The following is a 13470-nucleotide window of genomic DNA, read 5'->3' on the forward strand; positions in this document are numbered from 1 at the left end:
GGTAAATGTTTTCTGTTGTGGATAGTTAGGCAGACTTTTCTATTCTTTACTAAACCTTAGTATGAAAAAAGGTGTGGTCAATTTTGTGAGAGTAATGACTGTTGCATTGTTAATTGAGGAGTATTGGAGCGAGTCTGTGATTCAGGGAGGGATTATCAAAATGCTGTTTCATAAAAATCAAACTCGGCTTCTGGGTGGGGTGGGCAAGTTCATGTGTCCCTGTAGTTCTTTGAACGTCCTGGCTTGAATCTTTATTACCAAAAAGGTGTCTGCACTTCATCATGTGTTGGCACGCTGACCGAGAATCAGCATTCCTCTTCTGTGTTATTCCTTGATAGCTTTTTCATTAATCCTTCGAAAGTACTGGACTCGTTAATGGATTCAGAATAAAAATAATGCATTTTCAGAAAGCCTTCTGGTGTGTTATGTTTGCTCTCCACATTTCGGTTAAGCATCAATCAATTAACTGGTTTTCATTCTAGTCACTTCTCAGGTTAGATCTTGGTGGTACATGGATGGATGATGTACTCTGTGAACTGGGTGCGAAGCGGTTGGAGAGCGGCACGGGCTGCTGCGCCGAGCCGTGCCGGTTTGCCCTGGGTTTGTTTTGGCTTGCGGATGCGACCTTGTGAACGCTGGGCAGTCTGGCAAGGCTAACGCCGAGCTGGAGCTCATCGCTTGTCCTGGGTCTGAATTGGTCCTGTAGAAAACATCTCAGATGTTCATTTTCTACCCGCCCGTCTACGTCTGTTTGTGGCTGGAGTTCCCTGTCATCGGGGCCGTCTTGTTCCTCCTACTCTAGGTGCTGAAGGCTTGGGCTGGTGTTCACCACACAGCTTTGCGATGCTGAGCCTCCCTCGATGAAGATTACTGTTGCAGGTTTTGCAAGTGGAAGAGCCTTTAGCTGCCTGGTTTCCCGACACATACCTCGTGAGGAGAGGGTCACAGAATCACAGAATGGTAGGGGTTGGAAGGGACCTCTGTGGGTCACCCAGTCCAACCCTCCTGCCGAAGCAGGGTCACCTACAGCAGGCTGCACAGGACCTTGTCCAGGCGGGTCTTGAATATCTCCAGAGAAGGAGACTCCACAACCTCCCTGGGCAGCCTGTTCCAGGGCTCCGTCACCCTCAGAGGGAAGAAGTTCTCACTCATGTTCAGACGGAACTCCCCATGCTTCACTTTGTGCCCGTTGCCCCTTGTCCTGTCGCTGGGCACCACTGGAAAGAGCTTGGCCCCATCCTCCTGACACCCACCCTTGAGATATTTGTAAGTATATATTAGGTCCCCTAATAGGACCGCGGGGGGGCTGGCTGGAGGCTGACGGCCGGAGGAGCATCGTGAAGAGGCGAACACCCAGCTGTTTGTCGGGTGAAGGAGAAAGGGAGCGGGTCAGCTGGGGTGCCCCTTCCCATCTCTGGCACTTCTTAAAGCAGTTCAACTTGTAGTGGCTACTCCTGTCACATGTATACATTCGGCTCAGTTATCCTATCAGTTGTAACTTTCTTGATGCCTTACTAAAGCTGTGGAGGGGATTACTATTACTTCTTAAGTATTGCCTGGCTGCCCTGGAATGAAGGTTTCCTTGTGCTTAACCTGCTAAAATATGAGTTGGTAGTAGCGAGCCACAGGCTATCAAATGCCACAATTTTGCTTATAAATAGGACCAGAGGGTATTTCAACAGAAATTTACTACTGACTACCTTTAAGCGTTCTGCCTAAAAAGTAAAACTTACAGTTTACGATACTACATAGATAATGAAGAAGACTTAAGTAGTGTTTCTTGTGTGTCGTATTACTTCAAAATTAAATTTATCATAGGTATGTTACGATAGGCAGCGTTGCAACGCGGAGTGACTGTTCCCTGGAAGTGAATGTCTGCTGAAGATGTTCCGTGTGATCTGTGACGGCACTGAGCTGGGTGTAATTAATGGTTTATGGGAAGAAATCCGCTTATCTGCTATGCGAACAATGGAAAAAGAGAGCGAGCCCTCGGAAGCAAAGGTGCAGCTGCCTCTGCTTTGCTGGTAAAGACTCCTCAACTCCTGAGAACCCAGTCGTGGCAGATAGCAGATGCTGGGGGTGAAGAGCCGGGGCTCGTGCAGTCTCCACTTAGTAAAGACATTTCCTCAAAGTTCTTTCCCCCGCTTGGAAATAATTTCGTTGAATATCTCTCAGCCCTAGGATTTGTGTATTCAGCAACCTGCAAATTGTGCTCCAGCTGTGAGTTTTACAGGGTTTCTAATCCTCTGGTTGAGGGTGAAGTTGTTTTTTCTTTTTTCTTTAAACCTTACAAGCATTTTATATAATGACGTTCCTGTCATGCTTTTGGCCATGAATCAGCAAAGCATTTATGTGCGTGCTTTAATTGAAGCGTGGAGTTGTCTCGCTGTGCAAATGTTGAAGTTGGTGAGACTATTAATTAAAATTAAGTGTCTGCATAAGTGCTTTTTCTAAAAATAAGTTGCTTCATAACAGCGTTGGGCCATATTTGGGGAGGAGGGGTTTATTTTTCTCAAACTTTGAAAATAGGTATAATTCTCCCTGAAGCCTGTGATGCTAAAACATAGCAGCAGTACCAGAGGGCAGAATGTTCGTGGGACGGAGTGGGAACTCTCTACCTCGTAAAATGTTACCTAAGCTGCTATTTATTTATTTTTAAATAGAGAATGAAACCGTGACACTTCTCGTATTGCGCAGAGGGTGGTGTCAGGGAAAACCTCAGGGAAAGTTGCTGCTTAAGCTACCCCCGTAGTGGAAGCACACGCGCTCTGCTCGTAGGAAACGGTCCGTTCAGCATCTTTCCTACCAGGTGCCTGCTGCCACTCCGGTTTTCCTGCCGTTGAGTAAAACCTTGCATCGTCGAAAGGCAGTGCTGCTCTGAGTGAGACTTCTTGGCAAGGAGTCGTGTCTGTCATTGATGTTTTCTACCTGTAGTCGAAGGCGTTACAAGTATTTTGAGGGAATACTGTGGGTTTTTTCTCTCTATGTATTAGACCATTTACTACACGCATTTAGTGTGCAGTTTACTTTACAAAATTATCTGGTTTATTAATTCTCACGGGACTTTGGTGAAACTGTACTTTTTATCTCTTAAGTCTGGCTCTTTACCAGACTCACTGTATCATGCCAGCCTGTTAGCTTTTTTTCAGATTCATTTCAAAAATAGGCTTGTTTTTGTAAGCCCCAGTATTCCCCACCTGCAGCAAACCAGTAAATTAAGAGCAGAGGGAAGAAATCACTTGGCACACAGAAAAGAGGGATGTGTATCACGCTGCCTGTACTGTCAAGTTTCTGGTTGCACCTCTCCTGTCTCTTCTTGCAGTGCTGATTTTTAAGACCTTTCTGACCTGCCTTTTGCAGGTATCTGTGTGAAGCACTGACCACATCCTTATGCAGGCACGAAGAGGCTAATGCACGTGATGTGAGCTGGGAATCGTAGCAGGGAAGGAGCATCGTTTGCCTGAGGTCGTGCAGATATTTGAAGTTGGAGGTAGAATTGGAGCGCAGGTGTTTTCTGACCAGAAGATGATACTGCTGAGGTGTGTTGATACCCCCACACTGTCTTTTTTTTTTGCTGCTGCAGTTCTTAGTCTTCATCGTTATCACTTGTCATTTATTCTTTTATTAGTAGTAGAAACTGAGACTCACGCTCGTGTGTAAATGCAGTTCAGATCCTTGCTGAAAATCACATGGTGGTTTCTAATAACTGGGCTCAGAAGGTTCTTATTTTAAGTTGTTAATTAATGGGGGGGGGGGGAGGGTGTTGCATTTGTTTAGTGTTGGTGCTAAAAATTCCTGTGAAGCATTGCCAAGTGAACACAAAGCAAAACTTACATTGTTTGGGGAAAAACATCAATGTTGCCATCTTTACTGGGAGCATGTCAGTTGCTCTTTATTGCTTTTTAAATTTGATTTCATTGTAGTGTGGCGAGCTTTTCAATAAACATAGTGGTTTCATTTATATAACACGAGAATTATTGTTAATGCACGGTTTCATACTGCGAATTACGTGTGTAATATTGTGTCCGGTGGGATCCTGTATCACGAAATTTGCATAGTTATAGTGCTAGTGACATCGTATCTCATACAAAGAACCTGGGGACCCGATACAATATCAGTAAAACTGTCTCATAGGTATGATTCAAGCAGTTTTATTAGCAACATATGGGGTATGAAGGAGCCACAGAGGGTTGTTGTGAGTGTAAGGGTGCAGGCCGATCTTTTTCAGCCTGTAATTATATCAGTCCTCTTCTATGGCATTATTTGTTGCTGCTCTGGGATTGCTGAAAAATAACTACTAATATGGTGACACAAAGGATCAGAATAAATTATAATTGTTGACTTTACAAGAAATTCATTGGCAAAAAGGCTTACTGTCCTAAGCCTGGGTGTCATTTCTGGTTCAGCTGCGAAGCTAAGCCACATACACGAAATAATATCTTCTGGAAAGTCTTAGGCTTTTCTGGCAACCTTATCCTTTTGTGTTGGATGCTTTTGTGATCTGACAGATACGAGGAAGAAACTTCTTTTGGCTGCATTTTAGTTTTTAATCTTAAGCTAAAGCGTGCATTTTGTTTAATTGATACTAGGATATTGAATTGCTGTTCCCCAAGTGGGGCTCATTATAATCAGTCATCTTCAAAGAAAGAGTTCATCCTTTAAATGTTTTGACATTAAAAACTAGCAAAAATAAAACTAGAAGATTTCAGTAGTGCTCTGTTTAGTTGTACTTAAAATCGTGGGGTGTGCGTGTATATATAAAATAACTTTTACACGGTGTAAAAATGATAAAAGTTTGGAGGTTTAATGTTCCTGCTAATTGGCTGACTGACGAGCCACAGTGTATACACAGCTATTAGAGAAAAGCGCTATTTGACTGCTTCTCCGATAGCTCTTTAAAATGCTCACGTGTTTAAAAACACCGGGCTGAGCAACGTCTCTTTGCAGAAGAGGCTGCGTAGGGAGTTGGGACTGTTACGCAGCCTTTACTCAGAATTACTTCTGAATTCTCTTATTCCACGTTGAGGTGCAGCGCAGAAGAACTAGAGTCTGGGGGATGGAACGGGTGAAGATTAGCAGGAGGTCGCTGAGGATGGGTCATCTGAACCTGTGTGCTGCTTCACTGATGCAGAAGTGTCTTTTAGTCTGTCTTTCTCCGTTCCGTTTCCATGGTTTCTGTGTAGATCCACACTACACTTGTAGAAACTTGAGCTGGAAGGGATCCTGAGAATTGTTCCTCTCTTGTTTTTCAGGTAGGATGAAACTTGTTTGAATCATTCCCGACTTATTTAAATATACATTACAAAATTATTAGAACATCATAATATGGAATTTAATTGCTAAGTTTTATTTCTTGGCATTCAAGCTCTCAACTGAAGATGTATTAGAATTCTGATGTTTGCTTGCAACACCTCCCAGAGGTCAGTGTTACGTGGTGAGGTTTTCAGGTGTGTAGCCTGCAGGCCATCAGTGGAGATACTGAAGCGTACCAGGCTGAGGACAGATTCCTGCCTGTTTCCAGTGTTCTGCCATCCTCATAGCAAACCACTGGTACTTCCTCGCGCTGTGCAGTTTTGTGTCCTCTGATGTTCTTAGCTGTATAACCTAGATCACACTTTCTCTTTTTTCTTCTCTAAAATGTTGCATGGAGAAAAAAAAAACCTCCTTGAAGTCAAGATGCATTTCTTGTCAAAGGGGACAATTGAGATTAGTTTGGTGTGACTTTTTTTCCCCTCTGACAAATCTTGACTGGCCAGTGCTCTGGGTGTGTACAAACAGATTGTTTAATCGCTTGTTTTGGTGACCTGTTGGTATGGTAAGGATTGCTTGTCTGTAATTCTCATTTCTCCATTTTCTTCCAGTTTTGGTAGAAGTTTTATTTGTGCTAGCACTTTGTGAGCTTTTCTGACTTCCACGAGCTTTCGAAGATAATTTCCTGTGATTCAGGAGCCATTTCAACTAGCTCAATGTTCAGTATTCAATAGTAAAAGACCTCAGACTTTGCCAGTTTGAATTTGTTTGGTAAAAATATCCTCTCATCCTGTTTCTACCCTGTCTCTTCAAAAGCTTGGACTGCAAACTCTGACAAATTCATTGTGGTTGAGAGCTGTAAGTTCTTCTGTGAAGACTGGAGTGTAAAAGCATTAAACTGTCCATTTTGAGAAATAAGTAGAACTGTGTAATCGAGTAGAAACATTGCAGTCGAGAAGTAGACAGATACCAACTTTTAGGTGCATAAACATCCCAATCTTCTGATCTTTGTATCTAGTGCAGCTACTCCTCCCACTCCAGGGCAACCATCTGCAGGTCATGTTCAGTGTGTCCCGTAAAAACACTTAGCTCTTTCTTTTAGACGTCATTAAGCATAAACTTGTACTGTTTCAATGTGTTTTGTTTTTTTTTTTTTAACCTTTTAAATGTAATTTTGCTTTTTGCACACTTTATTAGTGTTTTCTGCTTTCCCATATCATTTTTGTTTGGAGTAGAAAGCTCACACCCACTTTGCTAAAGATGGTGAAGGAGTGATTTGTGAAATTAACTATTAAATAAAAAAAAATTACATAAACAGATCTGGGCATCACATCGTAGGGACTTGAGAACTGTCTCAGGAGCCTCTAGAACCACTCATGTTAATTGTTGCATATCTTGTAAATGTCTTTATTTCAAAGTACTGGAAGACTTCCAAAAAGTTTCTGTATTTAAAAGGGCAAAAAGGATGTTGGAGTGGATTTAGCCCAGGACAAAATAAAGTGAAGGTTAACTTTGACTTCTGTCAGTAAAGGCTTAAAAACTAAAAAAAAAAGAGTGGTTAATGCTGGTCACTATGGTTTCGTGATAGAAGGCTTTGTGAGACAAAGCTGATGTATTTTTTTAATAGGATTGTGTGTCTGGCCCATATCGCTATGTTAAACTAATTTCTTTTGAAGCATTAAATCATTGCATCACAATATTTTGATGTAAAAACTTGGATTATATGTAGCTGAGACACAGAAAAGATTAAAAACGTCCTGTTGCTTAAAGTGTAACCTCTAGTGGGATGAGACACCTACATCTGGTGGGTCTCCACTGTGTTTGTGGCTCGGTCACACTTGATCAGCAGTTTTGTTGGTGATTTAATTTTTGCTGCTTTATTTTTCAGATGATTCAAAGAATAGTGGAGAGGTTTATCCATAGTCACGTGGTTTGGGTGTGAAAATGCAGTAAAACTGTAGTTGGTACAGAAAGCTTAGGTTGAGAAACCTCATTGTGAGAGTACAGTCATGGTCTGAGGAGGGGCAGGGAGGGCTGGGACGGTTTAGCCTCAAGGTGAGTCAGCTCAAGGGCACAAACTGAAATATAGGAAATTCCATTTCAATGCAAGAAGTTACTCACTGTGAGTGGTCAAACATTGGAATGAGTAGCGCAGAGGGGCTGCAGGGTCTCCATCTGTGCAGGTACTCGGAGCTCAGCGTGGTCCTGGGGAGCCTGCTGTGATTGACCCTGGTTGAGCAGAGGGTTTGGACTAGGTGACGTATGGAAGTCTGCTCCAACCTTACCCATCCCCTGATCCTGTGACTTGGAGGTGTGATTATGGTGACTGTAATGCCATGGCAAGAGGGCTAGTGCAGTCTTTGCATACGCAGAAGAGACCATGAAGCAGACAAACACGTAAAATCTTGACATTAACTTACATAGCAGTGCGAGACTGCCATTAGTATATTGTCTTGAATTCTGGTGGGGTGGGGCGTTTTCCTCACATGCTTAGGATGATAATGGTGGCTGTCTCCTGTGGAGAGGACCTTTAATGGCAGGTTAGGTTGGTAGGGTCTTGGTGCAGAGGGGAAAAGGCTCACATGGCTCCTCAACTATAGGATTTGATCAAGTGTGGAGTGAACAAACCTACCTACTGTTGATGATTGATGGGCATAGGTGATTGTGGACTCCACTGTCTCAAGTGTCGTTTTTTTTTTTTTTTTTTTTTTTTTTTTTTTTTCCCAAATGTTGCTAGACTAAGGAAAGTATTTGGGATAAATATTTGGGTAGTGTAGTACTGGGTAGTATTTTGATGAAGCTTCTTAGCCTGAAACAGTTGGGAAGTTAGACCCAGATGAGATTACACCCTTTTTTCTTTTCTCCCCCAACTCTATTCAGATTTTAGAACGCTATTACAACTGGGAAAGTTGCACTTTACCATCTGTCCCTTGGACTGAAGCAGGTAGAATGGAGGAGAAAAAGTACTGCTCACCACTGAGATCTCTAGACAAGGTTCCCAAACTGCTTTGAAGACATCTAAAGCAGCACAGCCTGGTATTTCACTGCTCCCGGTTTTGCATGCAGGTAACAAAACTTCTGATAAATATGATGTGTTTCTTAGATGAAAAAAGGGAAGGTGCGTAGTTCCACACGGGACAGGCAGGAAACACAAGGTGCAGGGGTTAGGTGGCTCGTGGCCAGTAATTCAACGTAGAGTCGGGGTCCTGGGCTCCCTGCTGGTGCGGTGCGTGCTCTCTCCTGGTGGGTCAGTGTGTCCGTGCAGGGTATCGCCAGTTCCGGAGCGGATTCGTTAGTTTGTCCTCACCCTGCACTTTGTGGGATGATGCTCTGCATTGTCTGTGGAGGTGCTGCCTTCCAGAAGATCATTAATGGATCAAGTTAAACGGCTTTTCTTATCTCTCTGTGTGATGCTTGTTGGAGCAGACAAACAATCAAAATACTGTGTAATTCCACTGTTCAAACTAGTGGTAGTCAACAGAGAATTGAGACAGCATTTTATACTTTTGGTGGGGAAAAATCAGTTTTCCTCATACTGAGAATTAATAAATTTAGTTGTTTCTTGAAGTGTAAAAGGCATTTATTTGTGTGTCATAAACAAAATGAAAATGTGGTGGCTTTTAATGTCAACTTTACATGTAGAGGACCTTATTGGTCAGTTTTTAAGGGAGGAATCCCCCTTCCCTGATGTCTAATACATTTAAACCCGCGGGGATTGCCTCTCTTTAGGGAAGGCTTCGTGCTTCGACGCACGTAGAACGGCTCCGAGCCTGCTTTGCTTAAGGAAACAAGCCGGTGCAGTGCAGTGTATGTAAGTCCCATTCCGTCTTGTTCCCCCTTTTTTTCTGTAACTTCTGAACTTGCCAGTCAGCTAGTCCTAAATTTGACAGAAGAGTAGCAAGCTGAAGGGTTTTAAGCTCCTATGTGTTTAAATTTAAAACACGGGGCCAAGTAATGAAAAGTCAGCATTAGGAGCTGCAACGCGGGAAGGGCTGCGGCGTGGCTCTTGGGACAGCAGAGAATTCAGGCATTTCTGAGATTGCCTTGCTTATATCGACGCAGATTTCTGCTGGTGTCCCGACTGATCTGTCTGTTCGCCTCTGAGGCGTCGGAGCTGTGGTTGCGCAGTAGTTGTGTGTCGTAGGAGCGTTATCCGGAGGTCTCCGTCGCGTGGAGATCGTTTGAACTTCTGAAGTTGTTATTCTGATGAAGGTTTTGTTGGCTTGTTTTGTTTGATGCTTGTGATGCTCTCTTCCTCCCTCGTCTTGCCATTTGCGTACAGTAGTTATTTTTGTTCTTAGCATCTAGGTTTTTTGAGGGAATTTTTATTTTTAAATTCTACAAAGTGTCTTGTTGAGAAGCTGTTTTTCAGCTGCTTTTTGCTGCAGAGATGTGGACTTCTCCCTATCATTCTTCACTCAATGCCTGTAATACTAATAAAAAAGGAATACTGTAAAACTATCAGATAAGTAGTCAGGAGTCTTTAGGGAGTAAGTAAACTATATAAGAACAACTTTTTTGTGTTTTAAAATTTTGTGAGGTGCAATCAGTTAACGATATGTCCTTCTCAATGTAGTGTAGAGAAGACTTGCCTAATGCAGTTGTTTTCAGTGGCAGCCAGCAAGATAGCAAAGCCAAATCAGAGAAAGTTTTTGACAAAGTAGAGTTTTGGAAAGCCTGTTCCTTGAGTAGTGTGTTTTCCTGAAGTATCACAAAACAGTGGGAACGCCGGAAAAAAGCTTTCGCGTGCGGCAGTGTCTGCAATTTGTAGGTGGCATTACTGTCGGTGGTGGTGGCAGAAGGTATCACGCCCCTAGCTTGGGCGTGTAGGCACGTCTCTTCCAGGCGGGTGACACGCGTGAGACTGAGGGAACGGGTTGGAGACAGGCATCATACCTCACTGCAGGAAATAGCAGAAGCTGGTGGAGGGTCTGGAGAACAAGTCTGATGAGGAGCGTCGGAGGGGACTGGGGTTGTTTAGTCTGGAGAGGAGGAGGCTGAGGGGACACCTTATTGTTCTCTACAATTACATGAAAAGTGGTTGTAATGAGGAGGGTGTTGGTCTCTTCTCCCAAGAAGCTAGCAACAGGACAAGAGGCAATGGCCTCAAGTTGCATCAGGGGAGGTTCAGATTGGATATTAGGAAAAATTTCTGTACTGAAGGAATGGTCAGGCATTGGAACAGGCTGCCCAGGGAGGTGGTGGAGTCACCATCCCTGGAGGGGTTAAAAGAACGTGTAGATGTGGCACTTCAGGACATGGTTTAGCAGGCACGGTGGTGTTGGGTTGACGGTTGGACTTAATGATCTTAGAGGTCTTTTCCAACCTTAGTCACTGTATGATTCTATGACTTTCAGTTATTCATGTGAAATCGAATGCCAATGACTATGTATTTCTAAGTTATGATTTAATATATGATTAATCTGTGTTCTAAATCTTGCCTTTTTGCAAATTGATTAAATAAATGTAGAAGTGAACAACAAACTCCAGACCCTTCCTTTCTTCCACAAACTGCTTACAGCCACCAAGGTGCTTTCTTAGTGGTGGCTTTGAACACTCAAAAAATGCCTCTCAGGCTGCTGCTTGCATAGACGAGCAGAACCCAGAGTAGCCTGGTGAGCTGGACAGGGATGAAGGTCACGGAAACCTAAAGTAGTGTCTGTTTTGGATATTTATCAGTGAGTGGGAGAGGACAGGTAGCACACCCGCTGCTCAGAGCTGGGGAGGAACAGCCTCGTGTGGGAAGAACAGCATCTCCCTCACCTTGATACGATCCCTGAGTGAGTGAACATGATGTGATGGAGGGGGAAAAAAGAAATGCTATTTCACATAAGTATTACCCATTGTGTATTTTTGACCATAAACTGTGAAATTTGTGTATCTCACGAAGACGGAACTATGATTGACATTATACAGCAGAAGATTTTCGAAAGATTTGAAGAGCCTTTGCTGAACTGCTGTTTTCAGAAACAACTTAGACATTTAGGTACCCAAGTCTCACTGTAACTTTGTGAATTTTCAGCTTCTCACAGAATCACAAAATCACACAGAATGGTCGGGGTTGGAAGGGACCTCTGTGGGTCATCTAGTCCAACCCTCCTGCCGAAGCAGGGTCACCTACAGTAGGCTGCACAGGACCTTGTCCAGGCAGGTCTTGAATATCTCCGGAGAAGGAGACTCCACAGCCTCCCTGGGCAGCCTGTGCCAGGGCTCCGTCACCCTCAGAGGGAAGAAGTTCTTCCTCATGTTCAGCTGGAACTTCCTGTGCCTCAGTTTGTGCCCATTGCCCCTTGCCCTGTCCCTGGGCACCACTGAAAAGAGCTTGGCCCCATCCTCCTGACACCCACCCTTCAGATACTTATAAGCATTTCTAAGGTTCCCTCTCAGTCTGCTCTTCCACAGGCTGAACAAGCCCAGCTCCCTCAGCCTCTCCTCGTAGGGGAGATGTTCCAGTCCCCTCATCATTCTTGTAGCCCTCCGCTGGACTCTCTCCTTTTGAAAACACGGCTCCAAGTTACGTAGTTATTTTTTTCTAAAATACTTCTGCCATGCTTGACTTCATATGGTGTAGGGGAGGGATGTGCTCTGGAATACGACTCACATGTGCAGAGCAATAGCGAGTCCGAGGGCAGACGGGCGTTTATTGGGGTGAGTGGAGGTGGGATGGAGACCACTGGTGGGAGATGAGATGGAGATCACCAGTGCTGCTCTCGCCAGTGACCAACTTCCAGTTTCTCATTTATTTGTGTCAGGCGTATGCTGGGTGGGTGAGCACAACCTGTCCATCTGTAACTTGTTTCAAGCTTCAGTGTGCAGTTAATTATGTTAATAAATGTTAGTGATTTCCACCTGTAGGCTTTGGAATGCCAGTGTTGTTCCATATGACAGCGTGCAGGTTGCAGAATTAAAGGTGACAGTTGTGTTTTTGGCTCCTCAGATCGAGAAGGACGAGTGCCTCCAAGGACTGGTGTCTCCTGTGGACTTCTCCCAACTACCTCTCCCCTATGCGAGCCTTTCCCACCGCACCTTCTGAGCTTGTCCCCGTCCCCTCTGGAAAAGTGGTGGGATGAAGCTGGAGTGCACATTACCAGCTGGGTTGTGGGGTGTGTCTGTGCCCTGTATCCGATGCTTTTTTTCATTGTGTGAAGGCAGTTCCTTCTGACTTGGTATGTTTGTCTTGTGTGGTCATTTGTCTTTTTCACGAAGGACAGGAACTGTGTTTTAAGTTGAATGCATTGCATTTTTAACAAGGACACTTCTCAAAAATAAAAGCCTAATGGAGGCCTAGCTGATGAAGTAAGAAATTTTGAAGTTATTGGAGGCTTACAAATGATAAAGCTTAATTTAAAACCAGGGACAATTCCCCAGTCTTCCACGGTTCTTTTAGGGCGTTATTGCTAGAAGCTGCTTTTTTTTCCTGAATTATGAAAATGTAGCCCTTTAAGATCTGAGGGATATGTCTTCGTGCAAAGCAAGACGATATCCTGTGTTCGAGTGGCAGCAGCAAGGAGTACAGACAGCTCTGAATCGTGTGGTTACTGCTGCGAAGGCGCTTCAGAGACTGAAAGCAGAACCCCTCTGGCACTTCCATCTGCATACCTGTAATTCGCATCAGCTTTAGAAAGGACTTGACCAGCGCCTGCGAAGCGCGGGTCGCAAGCGTGCGTAGCAGAGGTCACGGCGCTCTGGAGGTGGCTGAGGTGTGGGGGAAGAGGGCTGCGTGTTGGCGGGGGGGTGCAGCATGGGCTGCAGAAGAAAAGGCAAGGGTAGAACTAGAATTGGTGCATTGTATGTACTCATATATGTTTATACATAGGCTGACACGTTCTTTTTTCTGTTTTTCCTGACAACTTGAATTTGAATATTATCTACTGGAAATTTCACAGGATTCTGGTAAACAGTTAATAATTATTTTCAGGTAATTTCCAGTATGTCATCTGATTAGCTCACCATTTCAGCATACTTGTAACAGTATCTTTTTTTTTTTTTCTTTTAATGAGACAAACCAGGGGTAGTTACTCAGATGTTTGCTAGGAAACGGCAGCTGCATGGGTGCTGGCTGGAGCCTGCAAGCGAGCTGCCAGTTCGTCTGAGCCAGCGTGCTTGGTAGGACCCCGGTGTAGCCAGAACAGCTTTTGCAGAAGTAAATCTTAACATATCAATATTTGATCTTGCTTTGTAGTTTTTTTTGTTGTTTATTTGTGTTTGTTGGTTTCGGTT

At 43.9% G+C, this 13470-nt stretch overlaps 1 protein-coding gene across 19 annotated transcripts in view; it reads left to right on the plus strand.

Moving 5' to 3' along the window:
* QTMAN (queuosine-tRNA mannosyltransferase) overlaps nt 1-13470 on the plus strand; it is a 202054-nt gene that overhangs the window by 19040 nt on the left and 169544 nt on the right. For 2 of the 19 annotated variants that reach the window (XM_075430974.1, XM_075430980.1), the window contains exon 3: nt 8131-8316. The exons of 16 other annotated variants lie outside the window; for them this stretch is intronic. The gene's annotated coding sequence lies outside the window, so the exon portion shown is untranslated. Of the gene's footprint in view, nt 1-3462; nt 3540-8130; nt 8317-13470 lie in introns of those variants that run through there. One more of the 19 variants, XM_075430982.1, reaches the window with a different exon arrangement.

This window comes from Opisthocomus hoazin, chromosome 9, assembly GCF_030867145.1.
Source record: "Opisthocomus hoazin isolate bOpiHoa1 chromosome 9, bOpiHoa1.hap1, whole genome shotgun sequence".
NCBI lineage: Eukaryota > Metazoa > Chordata > Aves > Opisthocomiformes > Opisthocomidae > Opisthocomus > Opisthocomus hoazin.